Source organism: Heteronotia binoei, unplaced genomic scaffold (assembly GCF_032191835.1).
Source record: "Heteronotia binoei isolate CCM8104 ecotype False Entrance Well unplaced genomic scaffold, APGP_CSIRO_Hbin_v1 ptg000568l, whole genome shotgun sequence".
Classification (NCBI taxonomy): Eukaryota; Metazoa; Chordata; class Lepidosauria; order Squamata; family Gekkonidae; genus Heteronotia; species Heteronotia binoei.
Window position 1 is genome coordinate 215779 of NW_026800051.1, and position 20839 is coordinate 236617.

A 20839-nucleotide genomic window follows, 5' to 3' on the forward strand; every position below is an offset into this window, starting at 1 on the left:
CTCACAGCAGCTGCCCTTTCAAGGACAACCTCTGCCAGAGCTATGGCTAACCCAAGGCCATTCCAGCAGCTGTGAGTGGAGGAGTACGAAGTCAAACCCGGTTCTCCCAGATAAGAGTCTGCACACTAACCACTACACCAAACTGGCTCTCCATGCCATGCAGTCCACCTTCCAAAACAGCCATTTTCCTAAGGAGAAGTGGAATAAATATTTTAGATAAATAATACTAAATAAATAAGCAAATTTTGGGAGGTGTTGAGCCCCCAGCTGGAGGTTGGCAGCCCTAGACCAGTCTGCCGCTTCTCCCTCAACTGCCTCTTGCTACAGAGTCAGCGCTGCCAGCTTGGGAGTCTTCTGCCCTATAGGCTTAACAAAGCATGACTGCGTACTTTTTTAAAAAAAATCATAAAATAGAGTTGCCAACTGCCTGGAGAAAAGAATATCCTGACGTTTTAATAGTGACTTAATGTCAGGTGACATTAGTTACCTCTATATCAAGAAAAGCTTCAACTGCCCATTTCCACACATTAAACCTCTATTAAAGGGGAAAGACATGTTTCTCCAGGCTTGTTTGGAAACCTAAATACAACCTCTACTAAAATAAATGTAGAAAAGCTACCTCTTTACTTCACATGAAGAACATAAGAGCTCTGCTGGCCCATCCAGTCCAACCTCCTGTTTCAAACAGCAGCCAACCAGTTGCCCTGGAAGTCCAAAGAAACATGGCATATAGAGTCCCTTAATGTTGTTGGGTCCTAGCGCTTGTGCCCCAAGGTTTGCTGTCCCTGGACAGGGAGGTTTCCTTTCATTGTTATCACTAGTCACCACTGATAGACTTCCCCATGCATCTGGCTAATCTCTCTTTTTGACACACTGATCTGTATTAGTGTCGTCAGTTTGTGCTAAGTGAAGACTCTGATTTCTCTGATGGAGAGTTACCTACACCTAGCCCTCAGCCACTAACTGAACAGCCAGCAGCTGGCTCTGAGCCAGAAGGAGAACAACAAGAGATCAGGTTACCAGCTGCTCAGGAGTCACAGCCTACAGCTGAAACTGAGCCAACATTCAGAAGCCACTCCCATCCCACTTAGATCACCAACACCCTTGAAGTGCCAATGCTGTCAGAGATGCTTAGAGTTGCAAGGGAGGAGAAGAAGTGCTAGACTCATGGCCTGTTGTCAGCTGTCGGTTGAAGAGATGAATGAGTAGTTTCAGGATGACTGCCAAGGAACTGGCTGGGCGTTTAGCTCATTACTTGGCTATAAATTCAGCTGGGAGAAGCAGCAGGTTGTGGATGCATCAAATACACCTTGTTACTAAGCCACTAACCTTGCTGTACTGAACCTGTCAACTGGCTTTTCTGGAAACCCTGACTCTGGACTGGATTTGTTACCTGGAACTCTTTGACACTGGATTTTGGTGAGTCTGTTCTTGGAAAGCCCTGATTTTTGGACTGGTCTTATTCTCTGCAACCTTGCTTGTGAGTTGCCCTGCTAAACCTTAGCATTTGCTTCCTGGGGAAATGCACCAGTACACTGTTTATTTCCAATATCAAAGCCTAACAACTGAAAAAGCTTTTCTTAGACCAAACACCTGTTTGACTCTTCAGCCATGAGAGCTGATGTAAGGCTTACCTGTGGCTCCACGGAGCTCCTCTGAATCACAGCCTGTGTCTTTATTTTTCCAGCTTTTTTTTTCAGTATGAAATGGATAACTGTGAGTGTGAAGCCCTTAGTTGCAAAACCTTGTGGAACAAGCTTCCCTAAATCCTTCCTGTTCTTCTGCTACAACCCTTCTTCTGCCAATCTAAAAGCTCCCCGCTATACCTTTAGAATCAATTGAATTTGATGCAAGCTAATAGCTCTTCAAAGAGAAGTAGTTTGTGATTCACCTTCTGATTCACCTCATCAACTCCCCCTTCTTGCTGCTCATAGCAGCATGGAGTGCAAGCTTACATGTGCTGAAGGACAAGTCTCTACATTTCTTCTGCATGGAGTTGTTTCCAAGGTAAATTTTACATTCTGATTCACATGTATAATACCTTTACTGGGTACACCCTGACCTGCCACATATCCAAGGCAATGTTCTACAACTGAACACATGGAACTACCTTATACTGAGCCAGAATCACTTATGCTGAATCAGATCATTGGTCTGTCAAAATCAGAGGTCTTTCACATCACCTGCTATGTCATCTTTCTATTGGAGATAGCAGGGATTGAATTTAAGACTTCCCACATGCTAAACAGATGCTTTGCCACAATCACAACCCCCCAATCTAGGTAGATGATATTTTGCCTGTATATGGATCTGCAACCAGAAGATCTGGGTCCATAGGAAAAGTATACCAGAATGGAGGGGCCTGAGTCAGATTAAGGTCATGTGCCTGAGGAAGGCAGATTTAATTCTTTCTCCCTGCATTGATTCTCTGTTCTAGACTGTCCTTGGATTTCTGTTAGCGCCAGAAAAAGGGAGGGGGAGCAGGCCACCTCCCTCTGCCTGCTAAATAATAAATCCATTCAAACATCAAATGCTGATCTTTCTGACAACTCCAGTGTTTTAAGAACTAAACACTTTTCACCTTTAGAAAACTGTATGCATGTTGAGTCTGGATGAATATTTGGAAATCCTGAAAAACAGGGTCCTTGGTTTTGTGGAGGGGACCTATGCATATATGTTAACCTTTTTGTGACTATTAAAGATGAGGACAAGAGACAGAATCTTCTTCCTCATGCATTGTGAACCTGCATGATTACTGAAAGTGTGTTCAGTTCTTTCCTGAATCCTTTCTTTTCAGATTTGCATTTCTAGCTACATTAAATTGCAAACCTTTATATTAATTCACTACAAAAGATGAAGACAGGTTTTTTGAGGAAAACAAACATTTGATTTTAATGATATTTCCAAGTGAGTTCTGCAGGTTCTAGAGACAACAGGTTAGTCACTGCTGTTGGCAATGTGAGGTGTAATGAGTCACAAAACACGTTTCTGGTGCAAGATATATCACACTAGAGATTTACAGTGCAATCCTATGCAGAGGTGCTGCAGTAGAAACTTATTGGAAGTTGAACAAAGCAGGAGTCAAGTGGCTCCTTTAAGACCAACCAGTTTTTATTTAGAACATAAGCTTTCGTGTGCACTTAAGCACACTTCCATCAGACAAGGAATCCAGCACAGTGAGCAAAGTGTGCTGGATTCCTCGTCTGATGAAGTGTGCTTAAGAGCACACAAAAGCTTACGTTCTTAATAAAAACTGGTTGGTCTTAAAGGTGCCACTTGACTCCTGCTTTGTTCAACTGCTTCAGATCAACACGGCTGCCCGCTTGAGTCTATCTTATTGGAAGTTAGTGGCTTAGACCAGATGAACTCTGCATAGAATTGCACTTAATTCTGTACACCAGCAAATGATAGACTTAATTTCATAATATAGTTCAAAATGCTTAATATTTGTTTCTGCAAAGTAGGAACTTAAAATATTCTTGCATGCACACAGGCTTCATTATTTAACTCTAACTGATCGTTAAGAGCTTGGCTCCTTTTAGGATTAGCTTCTTCTGGTGCTGCTGTAATTATTTCATTTGCCACTAGAAAGAGCTCTTTATCTTACTTTAAGCCTCACAGTTAGAGAGGTGTTCAATTATGCTCTAGTCTCCAAGTTGCTAGGCTTTCTCAACAATACTAAATGGCACCCCTTGTGTTTAGGTTGCTCACGCTTAGATGGCTGAATCTAGCCTGATCTCATAAAATCTCAGAAGCTAAGCAGAACTGGCCAAGTTAGCATTTGGATGGGAGACCACCAAGGAATTCCAGGGCCCTGATGCAGAGTCAAGTAACAGCAAACCACCTCTTGCCTTCAAAATCCTATAAATTGACTGAGACTTGATGGCACGTTGCATGCACAATTTCATGTTCACATCAATTTCTGATCCTTTAATTTGAATCTTTCTCATGGTTCTGTAATTTAATTGGAGTGTCTTCAAAAAGAAAAATCAGTAGTAAAACAAGCCACAACAGTGTTCCACAGTGTAAAATCAGGGCTTTCTTTGAGCAAGAATGCACAGGAACGCAGTTTTGGCTGGCTCAGTGTCAGGGGTGTGTGGTCTAATATGCAAATGAGTCCCTGCTGGACTTTTTCTACAAAAAGTTCTGTGTGAAACAATGGTGATGTCAGGGTATGTGGCCTAGGGTTGCCAAGTCCAATTCAAGAAATATCTGGGGACTTTGGGGGTGGAGCCAGGAGACTTTGGGGGTGGAGCCAGGAGACTTTGGGGCGGAGCCAGGAACAAGAGTGTGACAAGCATAATTGAACTCCAAGAGAGTTCTGGCCATCACATTTAAAGGGACAGCACACCTTTTTAAATGTCTTCCTTCCATAGGAAATAATGAAGGATAAGGGCACCTTCTTTTGGGGCTCATAGAATTGGACCCCCTGGTCCAATCGTTTTGAAATTTGGGGGATACTTTGGGGAGAGGCACTAGATACTATATTGAAAATTTGGTGCCTCTACCTCAAAAAACAGCTCCCCCAGAGCCCCCGAAACCTCCAGATCAATTCCCCATTATACCCTATGAGAAGACGTTTCCCTCTCCACCCCCCTCCCCCCCGCCCCCCCCTTTCTGGGAAATCTGATGCAGGAGACAGAACTCACTCACCTCCGGAGGTGCAAAGGCACATGGTCCTTTGGGGGCGTGGCTGGGCTCCCCTCCCTTCACCGGCCAGCTGACTGGGGGCGGGAAGCAGCCTGAGAAAACGGAAGAGCTCTGGCTGCTGCGATCGGGGCTGGGTGCGAAGGGCTGCCGTTCTCCTCCTCCCCTCCCCCCCCCCCGCTTTCCCTTTTATGGCCAGCGGGGGGAGGAGGCTCCAAATCGGGAGTCTCCAGGCCTACCGGGGGATTTGGGACCCCTAATGTGGCCTAATATGCAAATGAGTTTCTGCTGGGCTTTTTTCTCAAAAAAAAGTCTTGCGTAACATTGTTAATGAAATATTCCTCAGATTAGAAGGAGCCCACAAAAACAGGCTTGAAAAGGAGGAGGCCCCTCAGTTAAAACCTTACTTTAAAAGTTTTCCCAGTACCTAGCAGATAGTAAGGTAGGTAAGCCTCAAGGTGTGTATGTGTGTTGGGAGGGATTCCAAAATAGATATTACTGTGCAAAAGAGGAGTGAGAATAGAATAAGGGTGGCTGGTTTGAATTGTCCTGGCTTCTCTTGAGTCAGTTTATTTGTAGCATTATGTTTATTATATCGTTGTCGGTTTTTTTTGCATGGGGTAAGAGGTAGATTGATATGTGAGCCTTTACTAGTTTCTTATTGGCTTGAAAGCAGGATAAAAAGAAATGAGATTAGGATGGGCTTCTTAAAGGATATGGAAGAAATCTGGATACAAATTAGTTTGGCTAACCAAGGATTTAAATGCTACGGTTTTTACTACAAAATGACCTGTGGGCAAAATTATTACAAAGCTGATGGTAAAAGGAAAAGTGAGACAATTTTCTTTTTTTCCCATTTTTGAGAGTAAAGGGGAAAAAGCCATATTACTAGAAAATGAGAATTCTTACCTCTTTCCATGCTAATTGTTAATGGTAATAAATACCTTTGTAGCTTCATGCAGATGGCATTCTGTTGCCGTCAGGCAAGGCATCTGAATAGGGCAGTTGGGAATCTTTTTGAGGGAATGATGTGGTGAATCACTTTGTATTTCTGTTTATGGCAGCACAGGCAAGCCATTGAGAGCAGGTATTTCACAAAAATAAATGGTGATATTGATTCCATTTCACTTATTTTCTTCACTGTGGTTCCATAGGGGCCATCAGCAGGCAGAGAGCTACCTTAAAATACCTAATGAGTCCAGTGCTGAATGCTGGTTGTTGTTTTTTTTAAAGTGCCACCCATTTCCATAATCATGCGGAAACTGCTCCCTGGACTGCCAGCTTATGCAAGCTGAAGAGCCAGAAATTTGACATGGCTGATGTTTCTTCGTATTGTACTTTTGAAATAGGGTTGCCAATTCCCTGGATTGGAGACCCTTGGCCCGCTTCAGGGTTATCAGAAAGCACAGGGGACAGGAATTCCTGCCCATAGGGTATAATGGAAAATTGGTCTGTGGGTATCTGGGGGGCTGTTTTCTGAGGCAGAAGCACCACATTTTCAGCATAGCATCTGATACCTCTCCTAACCCCCTGCCCCTGCAAAACTTCAAAAAGGCTGGAACAGGGGTTCCAATTCTATGAGCCCCAAAAGAAGGTGCCTCTATCTTCTATTATTTCCAGTGGGAGACATTTAAAAGGAATGTGATGGCCAAAACTCCCTTCACAGTTCAGTGGTGCTTATCACAACCTTGCTCCTGGCTCCACCCCCCAAGTCCCAAGATATTTCCTGAGTTGGACCTGGCAACCCTATTTTGAAATGACCTAGTTGCGTCCTACTCATTATGGCTGAACAGAAACAAGGATGTTCCTACAAGAAAATCATAGCTTTTCCCCTAACAATGTGTATGGCTTTTGAAATAAGCAGTGACAAGGAATCATGACCACCACAAAATTCATTGATTGCACAGCAGTGGACCCCAGTACTGTGAATAGCTTTTCATGGTCATTTTCTCCAGGGGAATTGATATCTGTAGTCTTGAGATGAGCTATAATTCCTGGGGATCCCCAGGTCCCACCTAGAGGCTGGCATACCTAGTGGCAGATAATGATAGAGGGGGACAGAAAGATCTCCCTGGGGAGAGAATTTAATACTTTTGGTGCTACTCTTTTGGTGAAGTCAGCTAAGGATACCTCTTTAAGTCAATAAATTAGAGTATGTTGGTCCAGTGATACTGTTTTACCCAGTAAAAGCTTTCTTTGCCTATCTGATCTGGTAGAAAAAGACTGGTAGTTGCAGACTACAGCTCACCTGTTTTATTCTACCTATCTACTTCTTGTCCCATGTCTAACCTCAGCTCCGCTGTTGTGACATGCTACGAAACAGGGCAATTCTGCCCTAATCCACTTGCTCATAATACTCCATTATTACTAACATCACTGACAGTGATAGAACTTCCAGCTTTGGACTGGGAAATTCCTGGTGGTTTGGGGACAGGACCTAGAGTACCATGTGAATGGGGCTTCTGAGTTCACTCAGCACAGCATTTGTGAAAGAAACTTCAATTTAGTTCAATCTAAAAGTATTGAGTCTACGTGCAACAAAAACTGGCAGACGGAATATTGTTGCAATGAAACATAGCCAAGCCATTAAGAACAACTCCTCCTCACTGGTTCTATCAACATTTTTGTGCCGTCACAAATTTGCTGTGCAGAGGAAAGTGCCAATATAGATTTTTCAATCAGAGGTGAAAGCAGTCATAAGGAACAGCAAGCAAATTAAAAGATAAGCTACCAAACCTTGTGTGTGGCAACTCAACTGACAGGAAAAAGAACATGCCCAGAAGAATAGAATTGTTCTTTATTATGTGCTTGGCAAAACCCTGTAGTCTCCTCACCTCAATATACATGGTGGACAGTACAAGGTACTTTTAAAACATTTACAACATAAGACTAAACTCATCTTTATGCCATTTGCTGTTTATGTGAGAATGTGATCATTGTTAATCTGAAATAGGAGCCTGAAGAAAGAAACTTGTAACACATCTTAGATGAATTCCTGCCCCTGGACATTTCTGGTTTGAAAAGAGTGAAGTTTTGAATGGTCACAATAGCTCCAGCTGTGGTGTAGTGGTTAGAAATAGCAAACTCTAATCTGGAGAACTGGGTTTGATTCCCCAGTCCTCCACTTGAAGCCAGCTGGGTGACCTTGGGTCACTTACAGCTCTCTGAGCTCTCTCAGCCCCACTTACCTCATAGGGTGTCTGCTGTGAGGAGAGGAAGGGAAGGCAATTGTAAGCCATGCTGAGACGCCTTCAGGTAGTGAAACCAACTCTTCTTTCCCTGACACCCACCTTCTTTTTGTTTTCTTTTGTGTGTGTCTGCAACTTCAGCTCTTCCTCAGTATAATTCTTCCTAATCCAGTTTTTTAGGCCTTCCTGGATTGCATGAAACTAACACCATCTGGGACCATGAGTCAATGTGATATCAGATAGTCAATCAGAACTGGCTCTAAGGCAATGTCACTCATGGGAAATGAAACCACGATGATGTATGCCTTCAGACCTAGATTGGGATAGAGGAAAAAGAAGGAACATGCCACATTTACATTGCCTGATCTTGTAACGCACTCAACTAGTCTGATGCTACCTTGCACAGCCTTGAGAGGACAGGCAATGAAAGTGCCACAGCACAGTGTGGCAAAACCAGAACAGTTTCCTTGCTTCAACAATCCAAGGATGGGTACAACTCTCCCCTCTGTCACACTCTTGTGGCCAGTGGATGAACACCTTTAAATGGAGGCCTTCCTTGCTGGATTAGATCATGTGGTTACTACTATTGCAATTTGGATCTTCTGAAGGGCCAAATATATAGCAACAGTTTAAGCAATGTAGAATTTGCTTGTTGCTGCTTTTTCTCCCCATCAATAGTTTTACAAACAACAGATGGTTAAAGTGATACCCCCACAGGCTCAAACACCCCCCACACCCAAAGCTGCTTCCTTTGCAACGTGTTGCAAAGTAGCTGGAAATGTGCTGCTGGAGTAAATGAATGGGATAAGCCTTCCAGAAGAAGGTTCTAAATGATGCTTGGATTTTAAGAAGTCCTAAAATATGCCCCATGGCACAAAGTGGTCAGCTGCAGTACTACAGTCCAAGCTCTGTTCACAACCTGAGTTTGATTCTGGCAGAAGCTGGGTTCAGGTAGCCAGCTCAAGGTTGACTCAGCCTTTCATCCAGCTTGGTAAAATGAGTACCCAGCTTGCTGGGGGTAAGGTGTAGATTCCTAGAAAAGGCAATGGCAAACCACCCTGTAAAAATGTCATGATGTGACATCACCCCATGGGTTGGTAACGATTTGGTGCTTGCACAGGAGACTACTGTTACCTCTTTTTTTAATAGAAAGCCCAGCAAGAATTCATCTACATATTAGGCCACACCCCCTGATGTCACCATTGTTGCATGTAGCGCTTTTGTAAAAAAAAACAGCCAAAACTCATTTGCATATTAGGCCACACCGCCTGGTGCAAAGCCAGCTGGAGCTGTATTCCTGTACATTCCTGCTCAAAAAAAGCCCTGGTGCTGGGTTTAAAAATCCGCCATGTGTAGGGTTACCAGCCCTGTGCCAGCAAATGCTGGGAGAATTTTGGGCCTTGGAAGGGTGAATGTACAGCAGATTGTGACATTACTTGATAAAAACTATAGAGATTGGAGAAATACTTAGGGCAGCATGGAGGATATGACATCACTTTTAGGTGGCAGATCTGTGGATGTGATGAAAATTCCAGATGAAGCTTTACACACAGATTGGTTGAAACTTCTAAAGAATCTCTGTTGGCTCCATTTCCCCGTTCCTCAAATTATTGAAGGTGGGGGACTGATAGCAGGGGCAAGTGTTTGCCCACTGCCAACTGGCAAGTGTAGCTATGTGGTCCCTGTAATGGAGGAGGAATCTGAGGATCAGCTCACCTTGAGTTCAACCATTGAAATTGGTATTTGCAGCAAAATTTGCAGGATCCCAAATAACAATGTGATTATCTTGATTGATGGACAAAGTAAAACCATCTCTTAGGTTGATTTTAAGATTACTATGGATAGCCTGGATGCTGCCCTGGATGAAGCACAAACTGGAATTAAAATTGCCGAGAAAAACATCAACAACCTCAGATATGCAGATGATACCATTCTAATGGCAGAAAGTGAGGAGGACCTAAAGAACCTCTTGTTGAGGGTGAAAGAGGAGAGCACAAAAGTAGGCTTGAAACTCAGCATCAAAAAAAACTATGATCATGGCATCCGGCCCCATCACACCTTGGCAAATAAAAGGGGAAGACATGGAAGTAGTGACAGACTTCACATTTCCAAGATCACTGCAGATGGTGACTGTGGCCATGAAATTAAAAGACATTTGTTCCTTGGGAGCACAGCTATGGCAAATTTGGGCAGTATAATAAAAAGTAGAGACATCACCCTGCCAACAAAAGTTCGTATAATCAAAGTGATGGTATTCCCAGTAGTAATGTATGGCTGTGAGAGCTGGACCATAAGGAAGGCCGAGCGCAGAAGAATAGATGCTTTTGAGATGTGGTGCTGGAGAAGACTCTTGAGAGTCCCTTGGACTGCAAGAAGATCAAATCAGTCAGTTCTAAGGGAAATCAACCCAGACTGTTCCCTGGAAGGTCAGATGCTGAAGCTCAAATACTTTAGCCACCAAATGAGAAGGGAGCACTCACTGAAGAAGACCCTGATGCTGGGAAAGACAGAAGGCAAAAGAAGAAGCGGACGGCAAAAGATGAGATGGCTGGACAGCATTACTGATGTAACAAACACAAATTTGAGCAGACTCCAGAGGATGGTGGAAGACAGAAGGACCTGGCATGACTCTGTCCATGGGGTCACAAAGAGTCAGACTCGACTGTGTGACTGAACAACAACATGAATAGCCTTTCCTAAATCCCTAGTATTTGCATTTAAACCAGACCAGAACTTGCTGTACCAGGTCTCACTAGATTTATCTCCAGAACCTGATACTCTGCCCTGGAGCACAAAACCCACAAAGAGTTCCTCCTAACACATGCAGAGAGAGCTGTAGTCTAATCACCAAGCATCTAATCAGCATACATGAACTGGGATTAGATAAAAGGACTTCGCTAAGAAAGTGACTTCCAGTTGAGGTGCTGGCTTCGGCATTTCTCATTTTTGAAATAAACAGTTGCTTGAGTCTTTGTCTGGAAAAAGCATTCTTGCCTTTACCTAAGGAGAGCTTCTATTTCTTAATTTCACCACAAAGTGGCACTAAAGCAGTTTATACATGTATCAGTTTGAAGCTAGCATTACAAATGCTTTTTGAAAGCCAGCTGTTTGTTTTTTTGCACGCTCTGAGCCAGTATTTTTAATTAGCCATTGAACAGAGAGAAATGATTGTATTGGAGCTTTCCATTATTACGCATCGATGGTTCATTTCTTCAGAACAAGCTAGGACTCCTCCTATTTCACTTGCAAACTGAACTTTACAACAGGAGCAACTTTCCTTCACAAGCTTAAACTTGGCTTGAAAGCAGCTGGAGATAAAAATAAGGATCAGAATCTGTAGAGAAACAGAGGATCACAATCACAAAGAGGAAACAAATCAACACATAGATCAGCATGACCAAGAGACTTTGTATTTTGATTTTGTATTGGGTATGTTGGGGGTTGTAGCAGGACTTGTTTTGTAGAAAAAGCCCAGCAGGAACTAATTTCCATATTAGGCCACACCTCCTGATGCCAAGCCAGCTGGAATTGTGTTCCTTTGTGTTCCTGCTCAAAAAAAGCCCTGGGTTGTAGTGAGAGCCACTGCAAACCAGTGTGGTATAGAGGTAAAGAGTTTTGAATGAGTATCTGGGTGACTCAGGTTTGAATCCCCACTTGGGCCATAGAAGCTCACACTCATAGAGCCAGTCACACACTCTCAGCCAAACTTACCCCGCAGTAGTTGTTGTGAGGATAAAATGGAGGAGAATGATTAAGGCATTTTGGGTCCACATGGGGGGAAGGCAGATTATAAATTAATTAAATTACGATATATTTAAACATTTACTCTCCTTTTTATTTCATGTTCTTATTTATATTTTGAAAATGCATATGATGGCTGTTAAGGCAACGAAATCAATTTTTGAAAACTAGAAGCTTAAAAATTACCAATATTAAAATCAGCAATAAAATAAGAAAGGAGCTCACTAGGGTTAGAAAAAGAGTTCAGTGTTCAGCAGCAAAAAAATAATATCAATAGGCAGCCCTCAGTCTAAAATAATGGCATCTTTCAGTTAAAAGCCTGAATGAGTAGAAAGGTTTGATCTTGGCATCTGAAACTTAGGTGCAAGGAAAAACTCAAGGCCGAGGACATTCCAAAGGTGAGATGCCACCATTGAAGAGTCCTGCCTGCAGTTGTCATCTAGCTTACTGCTGTACAGAGGGACACAGAGCGGGTTTGTGGAGGCCAATCTGAACTGGTGGGTTGGATAGTGTGGGAGGAGGAAGTTCTTTAAGTTTTCCACCCCCAGGTTCAGCACTTTGAATGGTGCCTAAAAGAAATGGCAGTCAATGCAACAAAATGGTGATATGACTCTTATATCCTGTGTCTGGCTAGGAATGGGCACAGACTTCAACAATGTGGCTCGTCGTTGACCACGAACTGAATCATGACCCTCACAAACCTGTTCAGTTCACATACATACCCAGCTGGATTTGGAAGGTTTGTGCCTGAAACAGCTGAGCTGCAGGCAGGCCAGGCACCAGAGTTTCTAGTGCCCTAGACCCTAGCCCCACCTGGGAAGGCGAGGGTGGGGTGGCAGCCTGTGCAGGCTCCAAGGAGCACTCATGCTGACACACTGCCCGGCTGCTTTCACCTTCAAGGCAAGAGTGGCAAGGCAGGGCGTGCTCTCTGACCTGGGAAGGCAAGAGTGATGGGGTAGGGGTAGGGGGAGCCTGTCAGTCTCCCTGTAGGCTAGGTGATGCCTGAGGCAGCCACCTACCTGCCCTACTCCTACGCACTGGCCGTTGCTGTGAGGCAGCCTGCTCCGGAAGCTTAGTTGTTTCAGGGTCAAAACAGCTGATCCATAGGAGCAGGCTTTCCCCATGACTGAGCTGTTTCTAATGTAAACAACTGAGCTGCTAGAACAGGCTGCCCCTGTAGCTCGGCTATTTAGATAGGAAAAACAGCTAAGCCATGGGGGCAGCTTGCTCCTGTGGCTCAGCTGTGTAAAGAGGCTTTCTTGGGCAGCTAGCTCCAGCCAGCCCCAGGCTCAGAGCCATTTAAACCCCTGCTTTCTGCTCCCTGTAGCTTTTTTCAGGGAACAGAGGTTTAAATGGCTCCCACCCATTTAAACCAGGCAGCTGAGTATAGAGGAACTCTTTGCCACTCAGCTGTTTTACATGAAAAGTAGAAAGCAGGGGTATTGATTATTGATTTAGTATTTATATCTATTTTCTCTACCCTAAGGAATCTCAAAGTAGGTTACAATCACCTTCCCCTCCTCTCCTCACAGCAGACACCTAGGGAGGTAGGTGTGGGGGATAAGAGAGTTCTGAGAGAATTGTGACTGGCCTACATTCACCCAGCAGGCTTCACGTGGAGGAGTGGGGAATCAGACCTGGTTGTCCAGATTAGAGTCTGCTGCTCCAAACCACTAAACCATGCGGGCTCTCAAACTACACAAGCCTCTTGCCATTTGGAAACCCCCTTTGAGCCTTTTGTTACTTTTTAGAATGATAGCTTGAATTTACCAGGTCAGCACTGAAAACTCTGCCACACCCTGAGATATCATGGAAATTGGATGTTGGCTTCTTATGGAAAAGATGTAACATTTCACAATCTCTTAACTGTCAAGTTTGCATACTTCTCCTCTCTTATCTCCTCAAGTCTTCTGTTTGAATTTTTTCTCATCCTTTCCCTTTTCAATGTTAATTATGGTTAGCAATACATGTACACCAAACTCAGTGCTAAGTATTATCAGATTTCAAGAGTTTGGAACTCTTTTTTAATGCTGACTGCAGTTTCCAATATATGTACACTAAACTCAGTGCTAAGTTTTATCGGATTTCAAGAGCTTGGAACTCAGTCTAGCCATGATTGCAGTTCCCTTTACAAAAGCAGTAGTTGGCATACAAGTGAGTACAGAAGTAAGGGAAGGTTGGGGAGGAAAATTAGAGCAGGAGAAAGGAGTAGAGTGTAAGCACAAGGGAAAAGGAAGAGGGAGGATGTGAGTTGAATCTCTTAATCATAGTCAAGATTTTTCAATCACAGATGATATATCAGGAAATATTCCATCTGCACCAAATCATTGCTGTTTTTGAAGTCTAACAGCACCCTAGATATGGATGGTGCAGAGTTTAAGAGTGTCAGATTAGAATTTGCAAGACCCAAATTCAAATCCCCACTCTGCCTTGGAGTTCACTGGGTGATCTTTAGCCAATCACTTTCAATCTTTAACTTGCCTTACAAGGTAGTTGTCATGAGGATAAACTAGAATGGCAGAATGATGCATGCCATTTTGAGACCCCACTGGGAAGAACAGCAGGGCATAAAGGTCTATATATATTTCAGATAAAGATAAAACTTCACATGCTCCAGATCTTGAAATAAAGAATGAATAATTCACAAGACTCGAGCAAAATTGTATCAAAAACAAAACCCATCTGTGTCTGAAGCAAATACCAGCAGTTTGGCTCCTTATTTCCCCTTCAGTTGCATATACTACAATCCCATTCTCAGCCACTTCATATGAGCTCTTAAAGTGGTCCATTGAAGTGGTCCATATGAGATTGCCTTGTTATGTCACTAGGCAACCTGATTTTTTTCCCTGGAGGATTCTTTTATATTCGGTGATGTCTTTTCTGCCAGGTATGGAGTTCACTTATCCTCTGCTTTGGAATGAGAAGGGTTTTATAGGAACAGTTCATAGGTTTATGACCCTCGTCTTCTTTGAATACATCAAGTTCTTCACAAGAACATAAGAGAAGCCATGTTGGATCAGGCCAATGGCCCATCCAGTCCAACACTCTGTGTCACACAGTGGCCAAAAAAATTACACACATATATACACACACTGTGGCTAATAGCCACTGATGGACCTCTGCTCCATATTTTTATCTAACCCCCTCTTGAAGCTGTCTATGCTTGTAGCCGCCACCACCTCCTGTGGCAGTGAATTCCACATGTTAATCACCCTTTGGGTAAAGAAGTACTTCCTTTTATCTGTTTTAACCTGACTGCTCAGCAATTTCATTGAATGCCCACGAGTTCTTGTATTGTGAGAAAGGGAGAAAAGTACTTCTCTACTTTCTCCATCCCATGCATTATCTTGTAAACCTCTATCATGTCACCCTGCAGTCGACATTTCTCCAAGCTAAAAAGCCCCAAGCGTTTTAATCTTTCTTCATAGGGAAAGTGTTCCAAACCTTTAATCATTCTAGTTGCCCTTTTCTGGACTTTTTCCAATGCTATAATATCCTTTTTGAAGTGCGGTGACCAGAATTGTACACAGTATTCCAAATGAGACCGCACCCATCAATTTATACAGGGGCATTATGATACTGGCTGATTGGTTTTCAATTCCCTTCCTAATAATTCCCAGCATGGCGTTGGCCTTTTTTATTGCAATCACACACTGTCTTGACATTTTCAGTAAGTTATCTACCATGACCCCAAGATCTCTCTCTTGGTCAGTCTCTGCCAGTTCACACCCCATCAACTTGTATTTGTACCTGGGATTCTTGGCCCCAATGTGCATTACTTTGCACTTGGCCACATTGAACCTCATCTGCCATGTTGACGCCCACTCATCCAGCCTCAACAGATCCCTTTGGAGTGCCTCACAATCCTCTCTGGTTCTCACCACCCTGAACAATTTAGTGTCATCTGAAAACTTGGCCACGTCACTGCTCTCTAGTCTCTTGCATAATGTCTGTTTATCCCTTTGGGGAAATATAAAATATAAGACATTCTTCATCATATATTTTCTTGGTATTTTCATACTAACATATTCAAATAATAGCAAGATTATATATTTTGTTTGCTAATGGCAAACAGTTCAGCCATACCATCTACAGCAACTACGCTTGTATCATATATACAGGGAATGCTGTTATCCAAATCAATACACATGTCAAGCTCATAATGTGCAAAGTAAACCAAGTATCTGTGGAGAGCTGGTCCTTTTCACTGGGGTAATTATTAATGGTTGAACAATCTAGTATATAACGGTCTCAGTTTGTCGCAGCATTCCAATAAAGAAAGAAAAAATGAGAATTTCAATTAAGAAAACAAGATTTTTTTTCATAATTTCAGATCCAAGATTCATGGAAGAAACCTTTACTATTTAGTCCTTATCCTTTGGGCAGAACAGTGCCTGTTCTTGATTAAAATCTGCATTTTTTCCAGGTTCTGGTGCCATTATTTTCAAACGAGGAACCAATCTGAGTGCAGCTACTTAAAAAAAAAATAACAGCACCAAATATGCACAGAACATAGACCTAATCCAAAAACCTTCACAGTTTAAAGAAGAATCAACAAAGGGGAGGTGTCAGTTTTACAACCCCCCCCCCCCATAGGTGTGCATTGGTGTGCTCCACTGGAGGTGGGGCTTGGCAGGAGAGTGCTGGTCTCTAGCATTTTTTTAAAAAAATCTTGGTTTCATTTATGTACTCTTGCTGTGGTTGACTGCCAGTGATTTTAAAAAACTTTTCATCTGAAAATTCTGCATTTGCCACCCTTCCTTGTTGTGGAGTGTTGGCTCTTTTCACAAAGTAAGAAAGACTTCCTTTGCAGAGAACCACCACCCTGTGTCACCACAACCTTTCAAAACAGTTTGAATTTTACAAAAAGAAAGTATGTGTGTGCATGTGATGAATCAATCATCCAATTGGTATAAGACATCATGCAGGGCTTTTTTTTTTGTAGCATGAACTCCTTTGCATATTAGGCCATACCGCTGTGATGTAGCCAATCCTCCAAGAGCTTACAGGGCCTGTCCAGGAGGATAGGCTACATCAGGGGTGTGTGGTGTGATATGCAAAGGAGTTCCTGCTGCAAAAAAAGCCATGGAGGCATGTATCTTCATGCTGGACATCCACTGTAGACCTACTACTATCATTTAAAGAGTTCCTGGTAGGGGAGTCTTTCATTCTTCTGACAGAATCCTCTGGCTCAGAGCAACTGTGGGCCTTAAATATTGCTTTTCCACTAGTGATTGGCTGGGAGTGCTCCTGATCCCTTGCAAGAATTCAACAGGAAGGAAGAAATGCTATACCTCAAGAAATCAGAAGAATCGAAGGAAAACAAGACACCAGCTGCTGCTCCTGCTGATGCTAACCGCCTGAACATGAAAAAACAAACAAACATGACTTTTCAGGGAGTGTTTTTCCTAAAGTCTAAGAATCCCAGATCTGTGTTTACCATTTCCTGAAATCATGGTAACAACCCACAATAGCGGTTTTTGTGTGTGTGTTTTCAGTTAAGGAATTTCAGGATACACACCCCTAAGATGGGGTTGGGATTCACAGTGGAATTAGTTAAAGAGTATGGGGTGCTGCCCTGACCTAGATAGGCAAGCCCAATCTTGGCAGATCTTGGAAGCTAAGCAGGGTTGACTCTGGCAAGTACTCAGATGGGAGACCCCCTTGGAATACCGGGCGTTGGGAGGTGGAGCAGGCTTTATTCAGACACCTCTCTGAATATCGTCCATGCCCCCAGCAGGGGTCAGTCACTCACCAGAGGTCTCCATAACTTCCAGGCGCGCACACATGAACACACACATACATGCACACACACACACAGTTTAAAAAAAGAGCACGGGGGTGCAAATCTTGGGAAATGGGAAGATAACTTTTAAATGGGATGAACTGAGTTACTAGAACTGGCAAGTGGATCTTGGGGCTGTGATCACGCATTCTAAATAATGCACTTTCAATCCACTTTCCAACTGAATTTTACTGTGTGAACTGGCAAAATCCATTTAGAAAATTAATTGAAAGTGCATTATTTAGTGTCCAAGATCGCTAACAAAGGCAGCTTGAAATGTCCCTAGATTCAAGATTTGTGTCCCCAGTTGTGTTTCTGCCTGCATAGGCTTTTGTGAAACCAATTTCTGGGCCCTATAATATATTGGGAGGAAAGCTCTAGGTGTTGCAAAGGATTTTGTACTGGGAAAACTGTGCTAAGTCCTTTTATGTTCCTACTTGCACATCACTGGGTACAAGCCAGTGTTTCTGATGAACTTCTGAGATGAATGATGGAGTTGGAAAACACTGAGTGGGAGCACTGGGATGTTATACATAACAACATTTTATTGCTTGATTCCTAGAAAATTAGAGAAAGAATGTGATGATTTGTTAGAAAGCCAAAGTCAAGAAAAAACACATTCCAAATTTCAGGTCTGATTCTACAAATTGCCAGATTTAGATCCTGGCTGACAGCAAGGTTTCTACATATTATTAGTTGATTTGGAAGTTACTGAAAAGCTTCTTTAATACAAAAGGAACAAGCTATTCTGCTCCATTTCATTTCCTACATGCTGGTTCACTGGCCTTACGTAAAAAGTAGTGTATTTTGATGGCTTGATTTCTTTTCTGACTTGGCCTTTGCACTCTTCATTCTGCTGCTGCTTTTTTAAAAAAAGACAGCTGCAGATAACGATTGCTTCAGCTGTCATAGGTATACTGTCAATTATCTAATGTCTATCCTACCAGCCTGCAGGTTCTACCTTCTTGATCTTCCCAGCCCTAATCATCATGACTTTCATGTATCACTATCTGATATGAATAGTTCAATAGCTTAATCAAGCTACTGCTTCCATCCAATAGATAAAACTACTCTCTTTCCTTGGTACTTTGAATTCTTATACCATTAGCCCCAAACTGTCTTACTGGGGGGGAAAATCAGTTAGAAACTATGGTTTCTTCATCTGCAGAAGAAAACTATATGATCTCTGCTTGTAAGAAGAATTAAACAACGAAAGGAAAAATACATCAAGAGAATCAAGACTGAACACATGGGAAAGATAAAGATGACAAATGAATATACATTGAGTAGAAGAGCCATAAATTAGAGATGTTAGCTATGTTTTCATGAAATGACATTTATTCCTAATGCCATACATTTTAATGGCTTCTCCTTGTGCATGGTGCATTGTCCAGAAGACTAATTTGTTATTTGCTTTACCTGTGTGTAAATGAACTTTTAGTGGGTGCAGTGTGTCATCATTATTTCAGTGTAGTCTTTTCTCCAGATAAGATATTCAATTCTCCATCTCAACAGTTGGCTAATATGACAGTTGGTTACATATGCTCTGTGTAACCTCTGTATCTTCCACTAATCAAGTTATGCCAATAGGCTGCAAACGGTAGGCCAGATATGGACAATTTGTTGGAACAAAGGACAACATCAGAACACTATCATCAGTAGGATTTAGTTATTTATTTTAGTATATTTCTATTCTGCCCATTCCCCATAGGGCTCAGGGTAGAGCACAGCATATAATAATAATAAAAAAAACAATAAAAACATTTTATGAACAGACAAAAAAAGGTAGTCCCCTATGCAAGCACCAAGTCATTACCGACCCATGGGGTGACATCACATCACAATGTTTTCTTGGCAGACTTTTTGTTATGGGGTGCTTTGCTATTGCCTTCCCCAGTCATCAACACTTTACCCCGAGCAAGCTGGGTACTCATTTTACTGACTTCTGAAAGATGGAAGGCTGAGTCAACCTTGAGCCGGCTTACTTGAACCCTGCTTCCACTGGGATTGAACTCAGGTCATGAACAGAGCTTGGACTGCAGTACTGCAGTTTACCACTCTGCACCATGGGTCTTCTTTCATCAGTAGGACATCTATATCTAATTTGTATATTTTTCAGTGCAATTCTAAGAGTACTTTCCTAGAAGTAAGCTCTATTTTATAGACCTGAGAAGACCTACTGAGGATTGTTCCTTGAATTGCATGACAGCACTAGTGATACTTTTGCAGGATGCCAGCTTCCAGGTGGGAATCTCTCGGAATTAGAGCAAATCTCCAAACTACAGAGATCAGTTCCTTTGAAGAAAATGGATACCTTGAAGGGTGGGCTCTATGGCATTGTGCCCCACTGTGGTCTCTGGCCTCCCCAGCCTCTACCCCCAAATTTCCAGGAATTTCCCAAGCTGGAACTGGTCCCCCTATGCCTTTGGTCAAGATAGGAAATTATTTAATTGTGATATCACCATATTTTATGGGCAAATGCAAAGTTTTAAAGTTATGGATAAAGTTAAAGTTTTAAAGTGTAATCTTTTCAGCCTCTTCCAAAAGAAAGGCATTTTGAAGATGAAATCTGATAGATTTATATGCGAGGTAGATTTGTACCTTTAACTCTGGATTACTTGCTGTTGGTGAGTCTCAGATACTTGAAGTTATTTTTACACATTTGTAATTTTAGATACCTTATGAATGTGTGTGTGACATGTAATTGTGACCCTTCTGGGATAATTATTTGTGACTGAGTAGTAATTACTATAGCAGATCCCAAGTATAGCTTCTCTGTGTGCCTAATAGACCTGTCCTTCCACAAGCTTTCAGCTATGCAATATTTTCCCCCAGGAAGCACAGATTTGCCTTTGGAGTAAAGCAATCCTCCCATTTCTACCATGCTCCCTCTCATTCTGCCTCTTTTCACTTCTCCATAAAAAGCAGCGATATGTTAATGAATCACAGGTGTTCTTTTATTCCAGAGGCATGCAGTCCTTTGCAAAGTATCCAATGTGTGTAGCAAACATAGGGCAAACATGACTGATTCCATGCGAAATATGTTTTATACAAACAATGTGATTTCCCTTAATGGCCGTTCACAGGGCTGGTGATAATAAATGGTCTTGGCTCTTCTATCATATTGCAGTGATGCAATGCTTTCCCCCATTCCTTCTCCATTCTATCATCCCATCTATCATTTCCTTGTATATGTTTAAATTAGGCTGAGGATTGAAATAATTTCTGGAAATTGTTAACATTCCTCAACCTTTCAATATGTAACTATTGGACTTCTGGTATTAGAACTGCTAACTAGGGGTGTTCACTCAGGTCTACCTGAACTGAAAATATACCTGAAGAACACCTTATCAGTATTTTCTGGGTATCTGTCAGCTTCTCAAATGTATCTGGAATTTTTGGAAGAACCTGAAAAAATCCCCTAAAAGAATCTTGGATATATTTGGGAATTACCAGCAAAACTGGACTACCTTGGTAT

The 20839-nt window shown here is 42.4% G+C and overlaps 1 long non-coding RNA gene across 1 annotated transcript; it reads left to right on the forward strand.

The window, feature by feature from the left end:
* Positions 1–1286: 1286 nt before the first annotated feature.
* Positions 1287–17047, forward strand: LOC132590745 (uncharacterized). Its single transcript, XR_009556764.1, has 2 exons — positions 1287–1419; positions 16808–17047. It is a non-coding gene; the product is annotated as an uncharacterized LOC132590745 (long non-coding RNA).
* Positions 17048–20839: the final 3792 nt, after the last annotated feature.